This window comes from Armigeres subalbatus, chromosome 3 (assembly GCF_024139115.2).
Source record: "Armigeres subalbatus isolate Guangzhou_Male chromosome 3, GZ_Asu_2, whole genome shotgun sequence".
Classification (NCBI taxonomy): domain Eukaryota; kingdom Metazoa; phylum Arthropoda; class Insecta; order Diptera; family Culicidae; genus Armigeres; species Armigeres subalbatus.
In genome coordinates, this window is record NC_085141.1 from 334105760 (window position 1) to 334126570 (window position 20811).

The window sequence follows — 20811 nt, forward strand, 5'->3', positions numbered from 1 at the left end:
ATCCTGCCCAGTTCAAAGAAATCAAATGACTTATTGAAAATTTTTCTGCGTGCCCAATAATGACATTCGAGAATGCGCGAAATGTTCTGAAGTTTGGCTCGTAAGACCTACGCAACAATGGCCTCGAAAATGTTTTCGGAAGCTATCAAAACCCTTCCCAACAGATCCTTAGATACCTGCCAAGAAACGTAATACCAATCTATCTGCATTTCAATACACTGAAGGCCATCCAAAACGTTCTTGAGTTCAGGACGTCAGATCTACAATCAAGTAGAAGCGCAATGCTTGTTTCAAATCAAGCTCAGGTTATCCCTCCCAGTTCAAAGAAATCAAATGACTTATTGAAAAAAATTCTGCGTGCCCCATAATGACATTCTAGAATGCGCGAAATGTTCTGAAGTTCGGCTCGTAAGATCTACGCAACAACGGCCTCCAATATGTTTTCGGCAGCTATCAAAACCCTTCCCAACAGATCCTTAGATAAGTGCCAAGAAACGTTATACCAATCTTTCTGCATTTCAATACACTGAAGGCCATCCAAAACGTTCTGGAGTTCAGGTTGTCAGATCCACAATCAAGTAGAAGCGCAATGCTTGTTTCAAATCAAGTTCAGGTTATCGTAGGATTGGTAGCGACCGCAGCCACTCAAAATAGTGACTTTGGTGACCTTGGTGACTTTCAGGTGCAGAAAAAGTGACGAAATAGTGACTTCCAACTTCAGTTGCAAGTTCGATGAGACGGAATCAAGCGTTCTTCTGGTCGAAGGAGAATATTTTTCCTGTAAATTGTGGCGGAAAACATCTTTCATTCACCACTCTTTCCTTTTAAAAGAAACTCAGAAGAGAAACGAAAATCGTACACGCTAACTTTTGTCTAATCAGTGACTAATTAAAATAGTATTGCCCTCTCTTTTAACCCCACGGAAATTCTACTCAATATGAGTTAAAAGCAGGACTACTCAAAACTATGAGTAGTCTTGCAAGCAAATCAAATTTTTACGCCACTGAAAGTAAGCGAAATATGGTTATCACTCATAACATCTTACTTTAGATTTTACTTTAGAAAGTTGCAGAGAATTCTACGATTTGTCACTGGTGCCACAGAAGTTTTTGGAATTTTTAGTGCGACAGGAACAACAGTACGGTTCGTTTTGGTAGAAAACGAAACGAAACTTATGAAGTATAACGAGCCTGGGATTGAACGCTCGACCTCCTGCTTGTAATGAGGACCATGTGCTTTGAACTTTTGAATATTTTTCCTCAAAAATACGCAGATTTTCCGACTTGCAGTGCGTATTCATAAACGATTTTTTGCTATGGAATTCGTCAGCGCATGCAAACTTTAAAATTGGGGAGACTTGATCTCCTTTCTATGATGTCTACTCAATATTTCTTTTAGAGCAAACCCCTCATTACATCTTTCCAATTACAAAAAAAATGAGAACAAATTATATTTTCTTGAATTTTTTAGAATTTTTTTTATATGGATGACTAATGAGGGATCAATTCTCCTCAAATTGAGGCAACAACTCAAAAATCCTGAAATTGTGGTGGAATGTTGATATTTTTATCAATGAAGATCATTAAGTATATTTATGGATTTGTGCTGTGAAAAAATAATAACATTTGTTCAAATTTTGCGTGGTTACTAAAAAACATCTTTAGGAGGAACAAAACACAGTAAAAATAGAGTAAATAAGGTTGTTAATCAAAAAAATAACTCACCACATAACGATCATTTGTGTAGAGGATCTATTATAAAAATACGCTATAACAATATATCAATACTATTTTAGTTCTTGGAAAAACAGGGGAGAATCATGTCTCCCAAGGGGTCAAGTATCCCCACCTTCTCCTACTGTATAAAGATTGAGTTTAAAAAAAAATTCAAATCGATAGGTCTCCAGGTCGACAGGGATTTGCATGACTGTATACCAAATTTATAAATTGTGACGTAAAACACTTTCAATTAGCTACTGCTGAAATGCCAATAAGAGCAGCGAGTTAAATGGCTGGCGAAGTTTCAGAGCGATCATTTTTCCATGATCCGTAATTTCATTTCCGCCATGAACAAAGCATCATCCGATGGATACATGAAGCTTTATAAAAAATTCTTGGCCAATAGTTTCAAAATAGTTGAAAATAGTGACTTTTTGTCAGAAAAAGTGACTTTAGTGACTTGAGGTCGAAAAAAGAGACTTTTTAGTGACTAGCCCGAAAAAAGTGACCCGCTACCAGGCCTGTTATCGTAAAGCGACGGGATTTTTTAAAAACCATTTTCTGCCGAACCCTGAGCATCGAATCGATGCTTTGACCCGCATACGGACCATTGTGTCTACTGGGTGGTCCCCTGGAAGATCCGGAATATCCGTAAAAATGGTCAATTCGAATATTCCATCGTAAATCGACGTGATTTTTTTTTAAACCATTTTCTGCCAAACCCTGATCATGGAATCGATGCTTTGACCCACATGCGGACCATTGTGTCCACTGGGTGGTCCCCTGGAAGATCCGGAACATTCGTAAAAATGGTCAATTCGTAAATTCCAGCGTAAAGCCACGTGATTTTTTAAAAATCCTTTTCTGCTAAACCCTGCGCATGAAATCGATGCTTTTACCCACCTGCTAGACCATTGTGTCCACTGGGTGGTCCCCGGAAGATCCGGAACATCCGTAAAATGGTCAATTCGTAAATTCCATCGTAAAGCGACGGGATTTTTGAAACCATTTTCTGCCAAACTCTGAGCATGGAATCAATGCTTTGACCCACATGCGGACCATTGTGTCCACTGGGTGGTCCCCGGAAGATCCGGAAAATCTGTAAAAATGGTCAATACGTAAAGCGACGGGATTTTTTCAGAACCATTTTCTGCCAAACCTTGAGCATGGAATCGATGCTTTGACCCACATACGGACCATTCTATCCACTGGGTGGTCCCCTGGAAGATCCGGAACATTCGTAAAAATGGTCAATTCATAAATTCCATCGTAAAGCGGCGGGATTTTTTTAAAACCATTTTCTGCCACACCCTGACCATGGAATCGATGCTTTGACCCACATACGGACCATTGTTTCCACTGGAACCATCCGGAACATTCGTAAAAATGGTCAATTCGTAAATTCCATCGTAAAGCGACGGGATTTTTTTAGAACCATTTTCTACCAAACCTTGACCATGGAATCGATGCTTTGACCCACATACGGACCATTGTTTCCACTGGGTGGTCCCCTGGAAGATCCGGAACATTCGTAAAAATGGTCAATTCGTAAATTCCATCGTAAAGCGACGGGATTTTTTTTAAACCATTTTCTGCCACACCCTGACCATGGAATCGATGCTTTGACCCACATACGGACCATTGTTTCCACTGGGTGGTCCCCTGAAAGATCCGGAACATTCGTAAAAATGGTCAATTCGAATATTCCATCGACGGAATTTTTTTTCAAAACCATTTTCTGCCAAACCCTGAGCATGGAATCAATGCTTTGACCCACATGCGGACCATTGTGTCCACTGGGTGGTTCCCGGAAGATCCGGAACATTCGTAAAATGGTCAATTCGTAAATTCCATCGTAAAGCGACGTGATTTTTAAAAATCATTTTCTGCTAAACCCTGAGCATGAAATCGATGCTTTGACCCACATACTGACCATTGTGTCCACTGGGTGCTCCCCTGGAAAACCCGGAATCCGTAAAAATGGTCAATTCGTAAATTCCATCGTAAAGGGACGGGAATTTTTTTTTAGAATTGTTTTCTGCCGAACCCTGAGCATGAAATCGATGCTTTGACCCACATACGGACCATTGTGTCCACTGGGTGGTCCCCTGGAAGATCCGGAACATCCGTAAAAATGGTCAATTCATAAATTCTATCGTAAGCCGACGGGACTTTTTTAGAACCCATTTTCTGCCAAACTTTGAGCATGGAATCGATGCTTTGAGCCACATAAGGACCATTGTGTCCACTGGGTGGTCCCCTGGAAGATCCGGAACATCCGTAAAAATGGTCAATTCGAATATTCCATCGTAAATCGACGGGATTTTTTAAAACCATTTTCTGCCGAACCCTGAGCATGGAATCGATGCTTTGACCCACATACGGACCATTGTGTCCACTAGGTGGTTCCTGGAAGATCCGGAACATCCGTAAAAATGGTCAATTCGAATATTCCATCGTAAGGCAACGGGATTTATTCAAAACCATTTTCTGCCAAACCCTGAGCATGGAATTGATGCTTTGACCCACATAGGGACCATTGTGTTCATTGGTCCCTGTCCATGTGCCCCTGGAAGATCCGGAACATCCGTCAAAATGGCCAATTCCAATATTCCATCGTAAAGTGACGTAAAAATTTGGCATCCGTAAAAATGGGCAATTCGAATATTTCATCGTAAAGTGTCGGCTCGATACAGTTTTGATAGAGTCTTAACCAAGTTGACTCTAGTCCTGCTGCTCACTTTGTCTTCGCGGCATTGAGTCACGAAAGAGAGGCTCCGGTCTATGGATCTTTACCCAGGATCTTTACGATCTTTTATTTGGGATGGGACAGTATCCCAATTTGACAGCTTATGTCTGCATGGCCTCTAACTTACTTGCTTGCGGTAAAACCTACCGTGACACAATTGCGGAAACACGGACGAAAAAAAAATCGTTTGTTTCGCGAACCTCATTTTTTTTTTATTTCACACTTATATTCAATCAACTGATTCCAAAATTTGATGATAGTAGCTAGTAAATTTTATTTTTGGTGGCTTGTTGAAGGTAATGCTGTGAGGCATCTACCGATCAAATTTGTTTGGAAAATGAAAATTTGACTAAAGTTTTTTCGGGAACTATTCGGAACGATCTGGTATCATGTATTGAAACCTATTTTTGGTCTACTTTCCGGTGGTTAGTGTGGTGATTTGCTCTTAGCTGCTCCAAAGCTGGAATTTGACTGCTTCAATGTTAGAATGAGGACGCTGTTAATGCTTCAGACCTTGCGCCTCCAGAAGTACTCGAGTAGCATAGTATATGTTGGATAACAATTCTAACCTCAAAATGAATTTAGCGTCTTTGGTGAAAGATTCGAGCAACATATTAGGTTTTGTCCGGCATTTGAAATTTCTCACTTTTCACTTCTCGCAATTGATTGAACAATTCGGACAAACCAAACGGCAAAATGGCATTCGGCCAAATAGTGTTCGATCAAACGGTAGACAAATTTCCTTTGAAGCTAACCGACCAATTAGTCATAACAAAATTATATCACAATAATATCAATATGTGTTACAAATAACAATATCTGCAATAATTTTGTTATAAATCCATAAAAAAAATCCATGATCGTCATAACATAATTATAACACAATGTAATATAATAATTATGAATAGCAATACTTGTACTAAAATCAGTGATAACTTTGTTCATAACTTCAATAACATTATTTGTAATAATTTTAGTTATTTGCATAACTATATTATGAACTATAAGAAATTTAGTTTTGTTCTTTTCACTACTAATGGTGCATGTTTTATAACAACCTCTGTTATGAAAAATTACTCTAACAGAATAACAAGTTTTGATATAAATCTGTTTCCATCTACTGGTAGGGTACTGATAAGGATCCTCATGCATCTAAAGGTGTATACAAAATCTTGCTATTTCCGAAGAGGGCCACTGTGAAATAGTCCTTTCCTAAAAATCTGTTATATTCCTCTTCAAAATTCGGTCCGAAAATTCCTGAGGATGGAATCCAAACCATTTTCAACATTTATGCAAAAACCTCCACCCAATCAGCGGATGACAGATTTGCGTACAGAGCAGTATGAGAACCTTGCAAAATCTGTTTAAAATCTTGGCATATACAATTTTGAGAGAATCCTATACAGTCATTTTATCAAAATCTTACAATTCTGCTTTATTTTAAAATCGAACGAATTGTTGAGGAATTGCTAGCAAGAAAAACACTTCCATATTACAATTCTTTCTAGACCGCGACCGGAATCAAATCCAGAAACTAAAAAAAGAGAAAAGCAAAGAACAAAAATAAAAGCTCCACAAGGCCACGTAATCAACCGCTAAGGGCAAACGAAAAGAACAAAAATCCCACAAGAACCACGATCAGAAACAGAGGGCGCACGCAAAATGAACAATAATAAGCAACATAACAAGACAAGTGATGATGATCATGATTTTTCGCGCATAATATATAATACATCACCAAAACACCACAACAATCACAGCAACACAACGAAGACGCCAAGCTGCGCTCCCCTCAACGATTCTTATTTCTTGGGTCATACTGAACCCGAGTCATGTCGGGATAGGGCCGAGCTTTTTCGCGCACTTCGACTCACATACCCACCTTACTTTCATTCAGTCGAGCGTGTGTCAAGGGGAGGAACTCCCATCCCAAGCCAAAGCCACCACACCGCATGCAGGTCCATCATCGACATCATTCCTTTGCTCACGATTTTCGGTTTTATTCTTACCCGGCCTTATTATCGTCGTTTCTTCAGCAGACCTTCCAACTCCCTCCTGTTCATGTACGCTGCTGAATCCGATTCCGGACCTTGTTTATTATATTTATGGGTCTCTTTACAAGCTGATGATGTCCGCCGCATATGTGCGTTCTCTCGCAGAGAACGATGATGGAGTAATTCGCTTCATTTTCGGTAAATTTTGGAAATTTTTACGAAAATTGTACAAATTACTACAAAATTGCAATGCCGTGGCGTGGTCGTTGAACGACGGACCTCCCGTTCGGATGACTCGTGACCAACCGATCGAATCCGTCACTCAGCGGATCGTCGTTGTCTTTTTTTATGTGTTTCGCCTTTATCCACTTATGGCTTTGAGCGTTCTTTGTTATTATGTTCGAGTTTATTTTGAGTACGATGGGAGTCATGCGTCTGATTGGATATTTGATATTATGAATTGAGTTTAAAAGCAACACAATTCTTCATTAACATTGACGTTTAATGTGGTTTTCCATGAATTTCTATAATTTTGCCAATTGAAAAATAGACAAACACCCACTTTCAGCCATTCAATATTGTTGAAATCACAGACGAAAGTCCTGCCACCCCTAACTCGTCTCCAACCGCGTATCCAGTCAATCACCAGAAGCGCCACGTCCCTTGCTAATTTTGCCCATCACCAAATAAATCCCAACCACGGGCGGGTATCCATCATCACCCGGCTATAAAATATCCGCCCAGTGCGAACCGGACCGCTACTAGCAGCAGAAGGAGTCGATTTATCCACTGACACCTAATTCACAACTTTGGCTCCAAAGCAAATAACCCGTCCCCGCTCTTTCGCCGATCCGACAACTCCCATCCCGACTAAAGCCGGTGCACCACGTGTCCAGTCAGTTAACCCGGACCTAGCTGGTGCGTAATTCGCCATACCTGCTCCGGTAAAAAGGTTACTAATTGATGGTAGCCTAGTGAACCGGATCGGATTAGCAAAGGCCTTCTTTGGCAAGATGAAACAATCCATTCCCGCAGCTCCGGAAAAGTGCTTGCAACCCCAACCAAAAGCAAAATGGAGCATTTTTCGTTTGCATTTATATTTACTAGGGTGCTCTAAAAAAACTTAGTTATTTTTAAATTAAGCCACAGGATTTGTTTTGATTGGTTTGATAAAAAATAAATTAGACAGTGGTTTTACAAACAGTATAAAAGTTTGTAAAAGTCGACTAATTAATCCATGAAAATTCCAGATATTTATTTCTTCCAACACCTCTGGAACACCCTAATGTGCGTACGTGTTTATAGACATAGATACAGTTTGCTTTCTTCCATTTTCGAATTAATAAGTAAACACAACACTGAATGGGCCGGGAGAAACCGAAAGCGCGTGTGTTGTTTGCGGGGATGGATGCTGGGTGGGAAACTGTACACGTACTGGGCCTGAGCGAGACGGTCGGGCGGCTTCCATTTGATTTGATTGATCCAAAAAGGCGGCTAATGGCGGCTGCGTTCGGTAAAGCCTTGCGGATGATTGCTAATTTGCCGGGGAAATACCGAATACCGCTGATGGTTGCTTTTTGCCGAAAACGGTGCGATAGGAAATTGTTGTCTCTTAGACGTCTATTTAGTTTGTCAAAAATGTTTCGAGACTTATAGGCAGCGTATGGAGAGAAGATTTTCCCGCAAAAATGATTAGCATTGGGTACCGGTTACTGCGCAGGTCCACATTTTGTCATGAATCCCCTCCCTCTGCGTTCGGAGGAAGTATTCAACCAGCGAAGGAGAGGAAGGTGTAGGAGACAGGATAGCTTTGCCTCAGAATTGCAAGCATGTGATAATCACCTTGCAAACATAGGCATGCGCTTTAAGTATTTATTGTTAGGAGAACTCTAATGTTGGTAATATATAGAATTATGATATTATACAAAATCAGTCAACATAATAGAAACTCGAATTCCAGTTTGGGCCGAACTACAACTTTCCCGGTAAAATTTCTCGTTCTTATTTATCCCAAGCTGATCCCAAGACGAATCGATTAGTTAAAAAATCTTGTAAATCGGTCCATCCGTTTGTGAGTTATGTATATTGCATCAAAGGAAATTAATCGTTTGTTTGAGAAACTGCTTATGTAACATTTTTGGCCCAAATGAGATTTTTATGTATTCTGAATCATTGTCCAAAAATACGTATTCTGGCCAGAGCTTTAAATAATTGAATATTTTTGGTGAAGCCCATCGGCTATTCATTTAGATTTCGTAAAGTAGTAAATTACTGTAAAACTAAACACTTCAATGTTGATTTCAACAATTACTCACATAGATCTGACCCCGACGTTAAACTGAGGGGCAATTTTAGTGCCAAAAGTCAACATAATCAAGGCCAATTATGTTTTCTTTAAACGCAGTGACCATTCTCAGTACCAGTCAAATAAATGAATATACGAAGAAGAAAACTGAGTAAGTCATTCTATGTTTTGAATAGACATTCGACGATTGTCAATATTCGGCCCAAAGTTGCTTGTTGAAGGTGAATATTTTATGCTCTGATTCTGGCAAAAAAATATTGAAAACAAATTTTAATCCTTTTTCCTTCTACTTCTTGGTTTCATCCTTCATCCTTCATCCTTTTCCATTCTCCCTTCTTCTTTTCCTCATTTTTCATCCTCCTTGCATTTTCTTTTTTCAAAGTTCATGACACTCCTTTCAAGAAGCTCGAAAGCCTCTTTTCAAGGGCCCCAGTTCATTTCAAAAGGTCTGAAATCTTCTTTCAAGAGGCCTCAGCCTTCTTTCAAGAGATCTGAAAGCCTTCTTTTAAAAGGCCTCGGAAGCCCTTCAAAAGGCCTGGAAGCCTCCTTCAAAAGGCCTGAAGCCTCCTTTCAAAAGTCTGGAAGCCTCCTTCAAAAGGCTCTGAAGCCTCCTTTCAAAGGCCTCGAAGCCTCCTTTCAAAAGTCTGGAAGCCTCCTTCAAAGGCCTGGAATCCTCCTTTCAAGAAGCTCGACAGGCCCTTTAAGAGGCTCTGGAAGACTCTTTCAAGAGTCCTGAAAGGCCCATTCTCAAGAGGCCTGAAATCTTCTTTCAAGAGGCCTGAAAGCCTCCTTCCAAGATGCCTGAAACCCTCTTTCAAGAGGCCCGGAAGCCTCCTTCAAGAGGCCTGGAGCCTCCTTCAAGAGGCCTGGAAGCCTCCTTCAAGAGGGCCCGGAAGCCTCCTTTCAAGAGGCCCGAAGCCTCCTTCCAAGAGGCCTGGAAGCCTCCTTCCAAGAGGCCTGGAAGCCTCCTTCCAAGAGGCTCGGCCTCCTCCAAGAGGCCTCAGGCCTCCTTCCAAGAGGCTCAGCCTCCCTTCCAAGAGGGCCTGGAAGCCTCCTTCCAAGAGGCCTGGAAGCCTCCTTCCAAGAGGCCTGGAAGCCTCCTCCAAGAGGCCTGGAAGCTCCTTCCAAGAGGCCCCGGAAGCCTCCTCCAAGAGGCCTGGAAGCCTCCTCCAAAGAGGCTCAAGCCTCCTCCAAGAGGCTCTGGAAGCCTCCTTCCAAGAGGCCCGGAAGCCTCCTTCCAAGAGGCCTGGAAGCCTCCTTCCAAGAGGCCCTGGAAGCCCTCCTTCCAAGAGGCCTCAGCCTCCTCCAAGAGGCCCGGAAGCCTCCTCCAAGAGGCCCGGAAGCCTCCTTCCAAGAGGCCTCAAGCCTCCAAGAGGCCTGGAAGCCTCCTCCAAGAGGCTCTGGAAGCCTCCTCCAAGAGGCCCTGGAAGCCTCCTTCCAAGAGGCCTGAAGCCTCCTTCAAGAGGCCTGAAGCCTCCTTCAAGAGGCCCGGAAGCCTCCTTTCAAGAGGCCCTGGAAGCCCTCCCTTCAAGAGGCCTGGAAGCCTCCTTTCAAGAGGCCTGGAAGCCTCCTTCAAGAGGCCTCGAAGCCTCCTTCAAGAGGCCTGGAAGCCTCCTTCAAGAGGCCCAGCCTCCTTCAAGAGGCCCGGAAGCCTCCTTCAAGAGGCCTGGAAGCCTCCTTCAAGAGGCCCAGCCTCCTCTCAAGAGGCCTGGAAGCCCTCTCAAGAGGCTCAGCCTCCTTCAAGAGGCCCTGGAAGCCCTTCAAGAGGCCTCGAAGCCTCCTTCAAGAGGCCTGAAGCCTCCTTCAAGAGGCCCGGAAGCCTCCTTCAAGAGGCTCAGGCCCTCCCTTCAAGAGGCCCGGAAGCCTCCTTCAAGAGGCCTGGAAGCCCCTTCAAGAGGGCTCAGCCCTTCAAGAGGCCTCCTTCAAGAGACCTGGAAGCCTCCTTCAGAGAGAAGCCTCCTTTCAAGAGGCCCCAGCCCTTCAAGAGACTCGGAAGCCTCCTTCAAGAGGCTCTGGAAGCCTCCTTCAAGAGGCCTGGAAGCCTCCTTCAAGAGGCCCAGCCTCCCTTCAAGAGGCTCGGAAGCCTCCTTCAAGAGGCCCGGAAGCCTCCTTCAAGAGGCCCAGCCTCCTTCAAGAGGCTCGCCAGCCTCCTTCAAGAGGCCCCAGCCCCTTCAAGAGGCCAGCCCTCCTTCAAGAGGCCTGGAAGCCTCCTTCAAGAGGCCCCAGCCTCCTTCAAGAGGCCCAGCCTCCCTTCAAGAGGCCTGGAAGCCTCCTTCAAGAGGCCCGGGAAGCCTCCTTCAAGAGGCCCGGAAGCCCTTCAAGAGGCCTGGAAGCCTCCTTCAAGAGGCCCTGAAGCCTCCTTCAAGAGGCCTCGAAGCCTCCTTCAAGAGGCCCCAGCCTCCTTCAAGAGGCCTGGAAGCTCCTTCAAGAGGCTCAAGCCTCCTTCAAGAGGGCCCTGGCCCTTCAAGGCCCGGAAGCCTCCTTTCAAAGAAGGCCCAGCCTCCCTTTCCAAGAGGCCTGAAGCCTCCTTCAAGAGGCCTCAGCCTCCCTTTCAAGAGGCTCGAAGCCTCCTTCAAGAGGCCCAGAAGCCTACTTTAAAGAGGCCTCAGCCTCCTTCAAGAGACTCAGCCTCCTTCAAGAGACTTGGAAGCCTTTCAAGAGGCCTGAAGCCTCCTTTCAAGAGGCCCGGAAGCCTCCTCCCTCAGAGCCCCCTGGAAGCCTCCTTCCAAGAGGCCTGAAGCCTCCTTCAAGAGGCCCGGAAGCCTCCTTCAAGAGGCCCGGAAGCCCTTCAAGAGGCCTGGAAGCCTCCCTTCAAGAGGCCCAGCCTCCTTCAAGAGGCCTGGAAGCCTCCTTCAAGAGGCCCGGAAGCCTCCTTCAAGAGGCCCAGCCTCCTCCAAGAGGCCCGGAAGCCTCCTTCCAAGAGGCCCGGAAGCCCCTTCCAAGAGGCCTGAGCCCTCCAAGAGGCCCCAGCCTCCTCCAAGAGGCCTCCCGGAAGCCTCCTCCAAGAGGCCCCAGCCTCCTTCCAAGAGGCCTGGAAGCCTCCTCCAAGAGGCCTGGAAGCCCCTTCCAAGAGGCCCGGAAGCCTCCTCCAAGAGGCCCAGCCTCCTTCAAGAGGCCTCAGCCTCCTTCAAGAGGCCTGGAAGCCTCCTTCAAGAGGCCTGGCCCAGCCTCCTTCAAGAGGCCTGGAAGCCTCCTTCAAGAGGCCTCGAAGCCTCCTTCAAGAGGCCTCAGCCTCCTTCAAGAGGCCTGGAAGCCCCTTCAAGAGGCCTGGAAGCCTCCTTCAAGAGGCCTGGAAGCCTCCTTTCAAGAGGCCTGGAGCCTCCTTCAAGAGGCCCCAGCCTCCCTTCAAGAGGCCTGGAAGCCTCCTTTCAAGAGGCCCTGGAAGCCTCCTTTCAAGAGGCCTCAAGCCCCTTCAAGAGGCCAGGCCTTCAAGAGGCCTGAAGCCCCTTCAAGAGGCTCAGAAGCCTCCTTCAAGAGGCCTCAGCCTCCTTCTCAAGAGGCCTGGAAGCCTCCTTCAAGAGGCTGGAAGCCTCCTTCAAGAGGCTCTGGAAGCCTCCTTCAAGAGGCCTGGAAGCCTCCTTTCAAGAGACTCAGCCTCCTTCAAGAGACCTCGGAAGCCTCCTTCAAGAGACTCGGAAGCCTCCTTCAAGAGAGACTGGAAGCCTCCTTTCAAGAGGCCTCAGCCTCCTTCAAGAGGCCTCGGAAGCCTCTTCAAGAGGCCCGAAGCCTCCTTCAAGAGGCCCGGAAGCCTCCTTCAAGAGGCCCGGAAGCCTCCTTTCAAGAGGCCCGAAGCCTCCTTCAAGAGGCCTGAAGCCTCCTTCAAGAGGCTCAGCCTCCTTCAAGAGGCTCAGCCTCCTTCAAGAGGCCCTGAAGCCCTCCCTTCAAGAGGCCCCAGCCTCCCTTCAAGAGGCCTCGAAGCCTCCCTTCAAGAGGCCTCAGCCTCCTTCAAGAGGCCCGGAAGCCTCCTTCAAGAGGCCTCAGCCCTTCAAGAGGCCTGGAAGCCTCCTTCAAGAGGCCTGAAGCCTCCTTCAAGAGGCCTGGAAGCCTCCTTCAAGAGGCCCGGAAGCCTCCTTCAAGAGGCCTGGAAGCCTCCTTCAAGAGGCCTGGAAGCCTCCTTTCAAGAGGCCTCAGCCTCCTTTCAAGAGGCCTGAAGCCTCCTTCAAGAGGCCTGGAAGCCTCCTTCAAGAGGCTTGAAGCCTCCTTCAAGAGGCCTGGAAGCCTCCTTCAAGAGGCCTGGAAGCCCTCCTTTCAAGAGGCCCTGTAGCCTACTTTAAAGAGGCCTGGAAGCCTCCTTCAAGAGACTTGGAAGCCTCCTTCAAGAGACTCTGGAAGCCTTTTTCAAGAGGCCTCGGAAGCCTCCTTCAAGAGGCCTGGAAGCCCTCCTCCTCAGAGGCCCTGGAAGCCTCCTTCCAAGAGGCTCGGAAGCCTCCTTCAAGAGGCCTGGAAGCCTCCTTTCAAGAGGCCTCGAAGCTTCCCTTTAAAGAGGCTTGAGGCCTCCTTCCAAGAGGCCTCGGAAGCCCTTTAAAGAGGCTTGGAAGCCCTTCCAAGAGGCCCAGGAGCCTTTTCAAGAGGCTCGGAAGCCTTTTCTATAAAACTCGGAAGCCTCCTTTCAAGAGGCCTGGATGCCCTCCTTCAAGAGGCCCGGAAGTCTCCTTTCAAGAGGTCTGAAGCCTCCTTCAAGAGGCCTGGAAGCCTCCTTCAAGAGACCTGGAAGCCTTTTCAAGAAGCTCGAAGCCTCCTTTCAAGAGGCCCTGAAAGCCCTCCTTCAAGAGGCCTCGGAAAGCCTCCTTCAAGAGGCCTGGAAAGCCTCTTCAAGAGGCCCGAAAGCCTCTTTCAAGAGGCCTCGGAAGCCTCCTTTCAAGAGGCTCAAGCCTCCTTTCAAGAGGCCTGGAAGCCTCCTTCAAGAGGCCTGGAAGCCTCCTTCAAGAGGCTCGGAAGCCTCCCTTCAAGAGGCCCAGCCTCCTTCAAGAGGCCTGGAAGCCTCCTTCAAGAGGCCCGGAAGGCTCCCTTCAAAAGGCTCGGAAGCCCCCCTTCAAGAGGGCCCGGAAGCCCCTTCAAGAGGCCTGGAAGCCTCCTTCAAGAGGCCCGAAGCCTCCTTCAAGAGGCCCGGAAGCCTTCAAGAGGCCTCAGCCTCCTTCAAGAGGCCTGGAACCTCCTTCAAGAGGCCTGGAAACCTCCTTCAAGAGGCCCTGGAAGCCTCCTTCAAGAGGCCTGGAAACTCCTTTCAAGAGGCCTGGAAGCCTCCTCTCAAGAGGCCTGGAAGCCTCCCTTCAAGAGGGCTCAGCCTCCTTCAAGAGGCCCGGAAGCCTCCTTCAAGAGGCCCGGAAGCCTCCTTTCAAGAGGGCCTGGAAGCCTCTTTCAAGAGGCCTGGAAGCCTCCTTCAAGAGGCCTGAAGCCTTCTTTCAAGAGGCCTGGAAGCCCTCCTTCAAGAGGCCTGGAAGCCTCCTTTCAAGAGGCTCGGAAGCCTCCTTCAAGAGGCCTGGAAGCCTCCTTCAAGAGGGCCCCGAAGCCTCCTTTCAAGAGGCCTGGAAGACTCCTTCAAGAGGGCTCGGAAGTCTCCCTTCAAGAGGCCTGGAAGCCTCCTTTCTAGGAGGCCTCGAAGCTCCTTTCAAGAGACCTGGAAGCCCTCCTTTCAAGAGACCTGGAAGCCTCCTTCAAGAGGCCTGAAACCTCCTTTCAAGAGGCCTGAAGCCTCCTTCCAAGAGGCCTGGAAGCCTCTTTCCAGCTGGCCTGGAAGCCTCCTTCAAGAGGCCCGGAAGCCTCCTTCAAGAGTCCCGGAAGCCTTCTTTCATGAGGCCCGGAAGCCCTTCGAGAGGCCTGGAAGCCTCCTTTCAAGAGGCCTCGGAAACTTCCTTCAAGAGGCCTGGAAGCCTCCCTTCAAGAGGCCCCAGCCTCCTTCAAGAGGCCTGGAAGCCTCCCTTTCAAGAGGCCCAGCCTCCTTCAAGAGGCCTGGAAGCCTTCTTCAAGAGGCTCAGCCTCCTTCAAGAGGCCCGGAAGCCTCCTTCAAGAGGCCTGGAAGACTCCTTTCAAGAGGCCTGAAGTCTCCTTCAAGAGGCCTGGAAGCCTCCTTTCTAGATGCCTGAACCCTCCTTTCTAGGAGGCCTGGAAGCCTCCTTCAAGAGACTCGGAAGCCTCCTTCAAGAGACTCCGAAGCCTCCTTCAAGAGGCCTGGAAGCCTCCTTCCAAGAGGCTCTGGAAGCCTCTTTCCAAAGGCTCTGAAGCCTCCTTCAAGAGGCCCAGCCTCCTTCAAGAGTCTCGAAGCCTTCTTTCATGAGGCCTGAAGCTTCCTTCAAGAGGCTCGGAAGCCTCTTCAAAAAGCCTGGAAGCCTCTTTAAGATGCACGGAAACCTCATTCTCAAGAGGCTCGAAGCCTCCTCTTCAAGAGGCCTGGAAGCCTCCTTTCAAGTGGCCTGGAAACCTCCTTCAAGAGGCCTGGAAACCTCCTTCAAGAGGCCTGGAAGCCTCCTTCAAGAGGCTCGGAAACTCCTTCAAGAGGCCTGGAAGCCTCCTTTCAAGAGGCCTGGAAGCCTCCCTTCAAGAGGCCTCGGAAGCCTCCCTTCAAGAGGCCTGAAGCCTCCTTCAAGAGGCCTCAGCCTCCCTTCAAGAGGCCTGGAAGCCTCCTTCAAGAGGCCCGGAAGCCTCCCTTCAAGAGGCCCAGCCTCCCTTCAAGAGGCCTCGGAAGCCTCCTTCAAGAGGGCCTGGAAGCCTCCTTTCAAGAGGCCTTCAGCCTCCTTTCAAGAGGCCTGGAACCCTCCTTCAAGAGGCCTGGAAGCCTCCTTTCAAGAGGCCCGGAAGCCTCCTTTCAAGAGTCTCGGAAGCCTTCTTCATGAGGCCTGAAGCTCTTTCAAGAGGCCTCGAAGCCTTTCAAAAGCTCGGAAGCCTCTTTTTAAGAGGCATGGAAACCTCATTTCAAGAGGCTCGGAAGCCTCCTTTCAAGAGGCTCGGAAGCATCCTTTCAAGAGACTCGGAATCATAACAATACATGATATGGACTTGTTTGATATAAAAGATAGAAGAACGGGCAACGATCTCAAAAATTAACACCGAAATATTATTTAAATGTCATAATATGCTATAAATAAGAACGAGCACTTGATATTGATCACTTCTTACAAATAACACAACTCATGATATTTGATGGACCTATATGGACACAATGGGGTGCTATTGGTTTTGTACTAAGCGGTGTTGACGTGATAGACCGATAGGTCTGAATTCCAGAATGATTTGGAGAACCTAGAACATCCGTAGCAATATTGATAGCATCCCATTCACCACCCTTGAAAAATAAAATTTAAGACATTCTTTTGGCAATAGCGGATAGCTAGGCCCGAGATGCGAGTTGTCGTCGAGCAGCTCAATGCGATAATCGAGTGCATCAGTGGTCGAAATAATGGTAGTCGGTCTCCGAATCGGGGATCAACGTCACTCTCCTGGCCGATTCGAAAGCTTCCCTGTCAATAACGGCAGCTGGGTTGCTGATAGGTCTTTGAAGGCGGCGATTTGTTGCGAAATCCCTAGCAACGAACAAAGCTCCAGTGCCGATTTTTGTTCCCGAGGAATCAATTGTTTCTTCAAAATTCTTTTTGTCAACATTAGGCTAATATCTAGTGGAGGTAAATATGATAATTACTTTCAATTGGTAATAAATTATGATAACAGCATATTCCTATGTACAGAAATCAAAACATTTCCGATCAATGTTTTGTCAAAATATTCGGGCTCAACCGGGATTTGAACCCGGGACCTCTCGCACCCAAAGCGAGAATCATACCCCTAGACCATTGAGCCGACCGACGAAATAAATGTGAAATGTTTTCATATTCATTTCGCCCAAAACTCCACTGAATACACGATGCCAATCAAAGCACTGATTGATTGCAGCTCCGAAGCAACGTGCGATGGAAACAACAAAAGCTGTAAAACCTGCTGCATGTGGGGTAAGCATGGTCTACGGTTGCGTTGGTTGGCTGGTGAGCGAACGAACAAGTTTGTTTTTACTATTTTTGCTTGCTCGTTCAATTTCGATACAATGTGGTGGCCTATACGTCGTTGTTATCGAGGTGCATTCGTGAGCTGCCCGCAGCTGCCCGTGTATAAAATTTATTCCAAACATAGAGAAATCACTCGAATGGTGCACATTTTGATTCGCTCAATGTGTAAGCGGCTCAATGGTCTAGGGGTATGATTCTCGCTTTGGGTGCGAGAGGTCCCGGGTTCAAATCCCGGTTGAGCCCGGATAACTTTTTAAGACCGTTTAATTAGAAGACATTCTTTTCAAATTTTTATTCCAAAATGCGTAAAAATACTTTCAAATCATTTAAGCTTGTTTTGTTTGAAAAAAGGAGTCCACATTTCAAAGTCATAGTTTTGAATCAATATCTACCTTATCACCATCAAAATATTATCAATTAGGTTATATTACGAAAGTGTCCATGAGTAATTATTGCTATTTTCAACGCATAGCAATGTTAAGAAAAAGTTTCTACCTTTCTTGTAAAAGTTTTGCTCTAGAAGAAAATATTATATATTTCCTCTAAAGGTCTAAATAGTATCAAATTAATCGACTGAACAGTAAAGTTTGTTTGCACGTGTCCAATAGCCTGGGACATGGATATATGAAAAAAATAAATTTTCGTTCCCTCATATTTTTCAGAAGCCTTTTGGGTCTTACAATGCTTGTGCAAAATTTCAGATCAATCGGTGAAACTATATTTTAGCGCCGGCGATTTTAATTTTCCATAGGATTTACTATGGGGAAATTTAACTTTACAAAGAAAAAATCCCCAAGGTGTCCCATTATTCTCTAACAATAAATCGATCCAACTACATCATAGGAAATTTTACCAGCAAACTTTCATTGGAAGACCGCAAAGTGATCCGATGCTCGTGAAAAATGTTATTTACATAAAACTAATTGCTGTATGAACGCAAGGCTCATTGTACTTTTTGTTCCAGCATCACTGCTGTCTGCTGCTTGCTGTTGTTTGTTCGGCACCACTTTACGTGAAGGATTCGCTTAGAATGAATGAAAAGCTGGTTACTTGGGATACGTTTATTGGCCTTGCTGTTTGAGTCTTCGTTCTTCTAGGTAGAAGAAATTCAACCAAATTTCAATGAAGGTGTGATTAACAAAAGAGGCATGTAACGCACACTTTCCACACGCAACGCAACGAAGCGACTATAGATACGAGGTATAGGTTAGCCTTCATTCTCGACGTCAATAGTTCCAAGCTGGTCTGAGCGGGAATTTTTTTTCGATGCTGGTTTCTTTAGGAAATTTCTATATTTCCATATTCTTACTTTCGAGAAGCTTTCTGCTGTTTCTAAAAGAGTGAGATAAGATTCTGTGATACTGATTTCAGAAAAGAATTTTTATGAAGTTCTTTTACTTCTTTGATATTTGATTGATATGCCAATAATTCAAATCAAAGACTTGAATGATAATTAATTTTTTATTTTTCAGAGGGTATTCCTTTGACTTTCACACAAACTATTCTGTCAGCCGCGTATTTTTTTTAAATTATGAAGTGATGATTTATTTATTTAGTTTACATCTAAACAGTAATGATGTGGATAGTTAATAGTTATATTTTAAAATCATGAACTACTGTACAAATAGTTCTTAATATCACCGTTGATGTTGTACACGAATATTTTGAGTTCATATGTAGGAATGTGTCATAAAATAGATTTAATAAATATGCTTTAAACCAAAATTCAAAAAAATCACTTATTTATTAATATACTTGAGACAAAAGAACCAGTTCAAAACAACCTAATAGATTAATCTTAAGTGCTTTCAAATTGTTTTCTATGAGAAAATATATTATCCAATTCTATAAGATCGTTATAATTTAATTTTTTAGTTTATTTATTTATTTATTCTTTTCCATCAACAGGCTCAAAATAGCCCCAATGATGTTGGTAATAGATGCAGAATTATATATGTAATTAATTTCTTTGATAAATTTGTTTAATTGAATTCCATGATGTGACGTTGATTTAAAATGGTATGTGATAAATTTTGATGTGAAAATCATCTCTCATACATTCTAGATTTTTTTCTATAATCTGTATTAACGATATTTTAACTCAAGGCAAAACAAATCTAGGAATCTCCTAAACTATTTCACAATTTAGAAGTCTTCGATTTGAATAATCGGTATGTCAATCAAGCATCAACGCACCAGAGCAAGTTCATTAAATTATTCTTCGGAAATCAGTATCACAGGTAACACAGCAAATAGTTTTGAAAGTTCAAAGACTTGTAAAATTGCTGCTAATTCCATTAAACGAATTACAATAGATATTCAATTAAATTTGACTGAGTTTTTACAAGCAGGCACAGTTTGAATTCAATTCGATTTAAAGTAACAATAAGATCAATTAGATATTATGTCTATTTGCATGCTCCAAATATGTGCATGAAAATACATTTAAAATCCCAACATATTTGTATCTGTGTATCTTATCTAAATCTTTTTAGAAATACTGGAAATCTTTCCTGAAAATTAGAATTTGGGAGTATAAATATAAATATCAAAAAGATTACCAGTTCCAAAAATGCCGATCAGACCAGCTTCTGAACTATTGACGTCGAGAATGAGAGGCTTCAAACCTATACTCTCGCATCTATAGTCGCTTGTTGCGTCGTGTGTGGAAAGTGTGCGTTACATGCCTCTTTTGTTAATCACACCTTCATTGAAATTTGCTGAATTTCTTCTACCTAGAAGGACGATGACTCAAACAGCAAGGCCAATAAACGTATCCCTAGTAACCTGCTTTTCATTCATGCTAAGCGAATCCTCCACGCAAAGGGGTGCCTGTACAAACAACAGCAAGCAGCAGACGGCAGTGATGCTGGAACAAAAAGTACAATGAGCCTTGCGTTCATACAGCAATTAGTTTTATGTAAATAACATTTTCACGAGCGTCGGATCACTTTTGCGGTCTTCCAATGAAAGTTTGTTGGTAAAATTTCCTATGATGAAGTTGATCGATTTATTGTTAGACAATAATGGGACACCTTGTAGATTTTTTCTTTGTAAAGTTAAATTTCCCCATAGTAAATCCTATGAAAAATTAAAATCGCCTGCGCTTAATTATAGTTTCACCGATTGATCTGAAATTTCGCATAAGCATTATAGGACCCAAAAGGCTTGCAAAAACCATGCAGGAAGTGAAAATAAAATTTTGTCCCACCCTAGTGTCCAACGTTTAAACATTCATATCTTTTCTACAAATAGTTTCTAGTTATATCTTTTTATTAAATTTTTATTAATATGGAAGAAAAGTTTCATTCGGTTGATCCCGATGGACGACGCATCGATCGATACACAGCATGGTGAATTGAAAAGCGCTCCAGTATTGTTATGCATATGCATAAAAACATTTATTATCTGTTCGCAATGCAACATTGTAAGCAAATCGACCCAGTGACAAAAACAAAAAGGTTCATCTGCTTACAAAATACCGTCATCGATCGTGCAAGTATCGAATAATACGAATGCTAAGAAGCGTAAGAAAATCGAACCAAGCGAGAAACAAAGCAAAATATATTTAAGGCATTACGACTTTCCACACTTGAACGAATAGCCAAGCATCAGCAAACGCGTTTCTTCCTCCGGAGAACAATCGACCGGAGGAAGAAAGGAGAAATATCGAAACTAAAGAAGGACTACGCTGAGAAAAAAAAGCCTATGGCCAAAACCAAAAGTGAAACTCCACCAAAGAAGCAATAATAAGAATATATTATTGAAATTGCGTTCTTCCCGAAACGATGACAAGAGGGAATGGACGGAAAGCGGGGGCGACGTTCGCTGGAGATCGAAAGAACGAGAAAAAAAAACTTGAAATCTTATAACAAGGCACTGATCGTTTTATTTATTTTTTGCCCCTCGTCGTTCGTTCGGTCGATCGTTCATTCGCCAGCGCTGATGCTGCTTTGCCGTTCTTTCTTTCCTGGTCTGGCCTCGCGTGTGAGACCAGCTGGGCCGCCGGCCGTACTGCCATACGGCTCCAGGGTTCCAGCGTGGAAACTGA

At 44.7% G+C, this 20811-nt stretch overlaps 1 protein-coding gene and 2 non-coding genes across 3 annotated transcripts in view; 1 reads left to right on the plus strand and 2 right to left on the minus strand.

Annotated features, from left to right (window-relative positions):
- LOC134225715 (low-density lipoprotein receptor-related protein 6) overlaps positions 1-20811 on the minus strand; it is a 180989-nt gene that overhangs the window by 110561 nt on the left and 49617 nt on the right. The gene's annotated exons all lie outside the window — the stretch shown is intronic.
- Positions 16486-16557, minus strand: Trnap-ugg (transfer RNA proline (anticodon UGG)). The gene has a single exon. It is a non-coding gene; the product is annotated as a tRNA-Pro (tRNA).
- Trnap-ugg (transfer RNA proline (anticodon UGG)) lies at positions 16932-17003 on the plus strand. Its single transcript has one exon. It is a non-coding gene; the product is annotated as a tRNA-Pro (tRNA).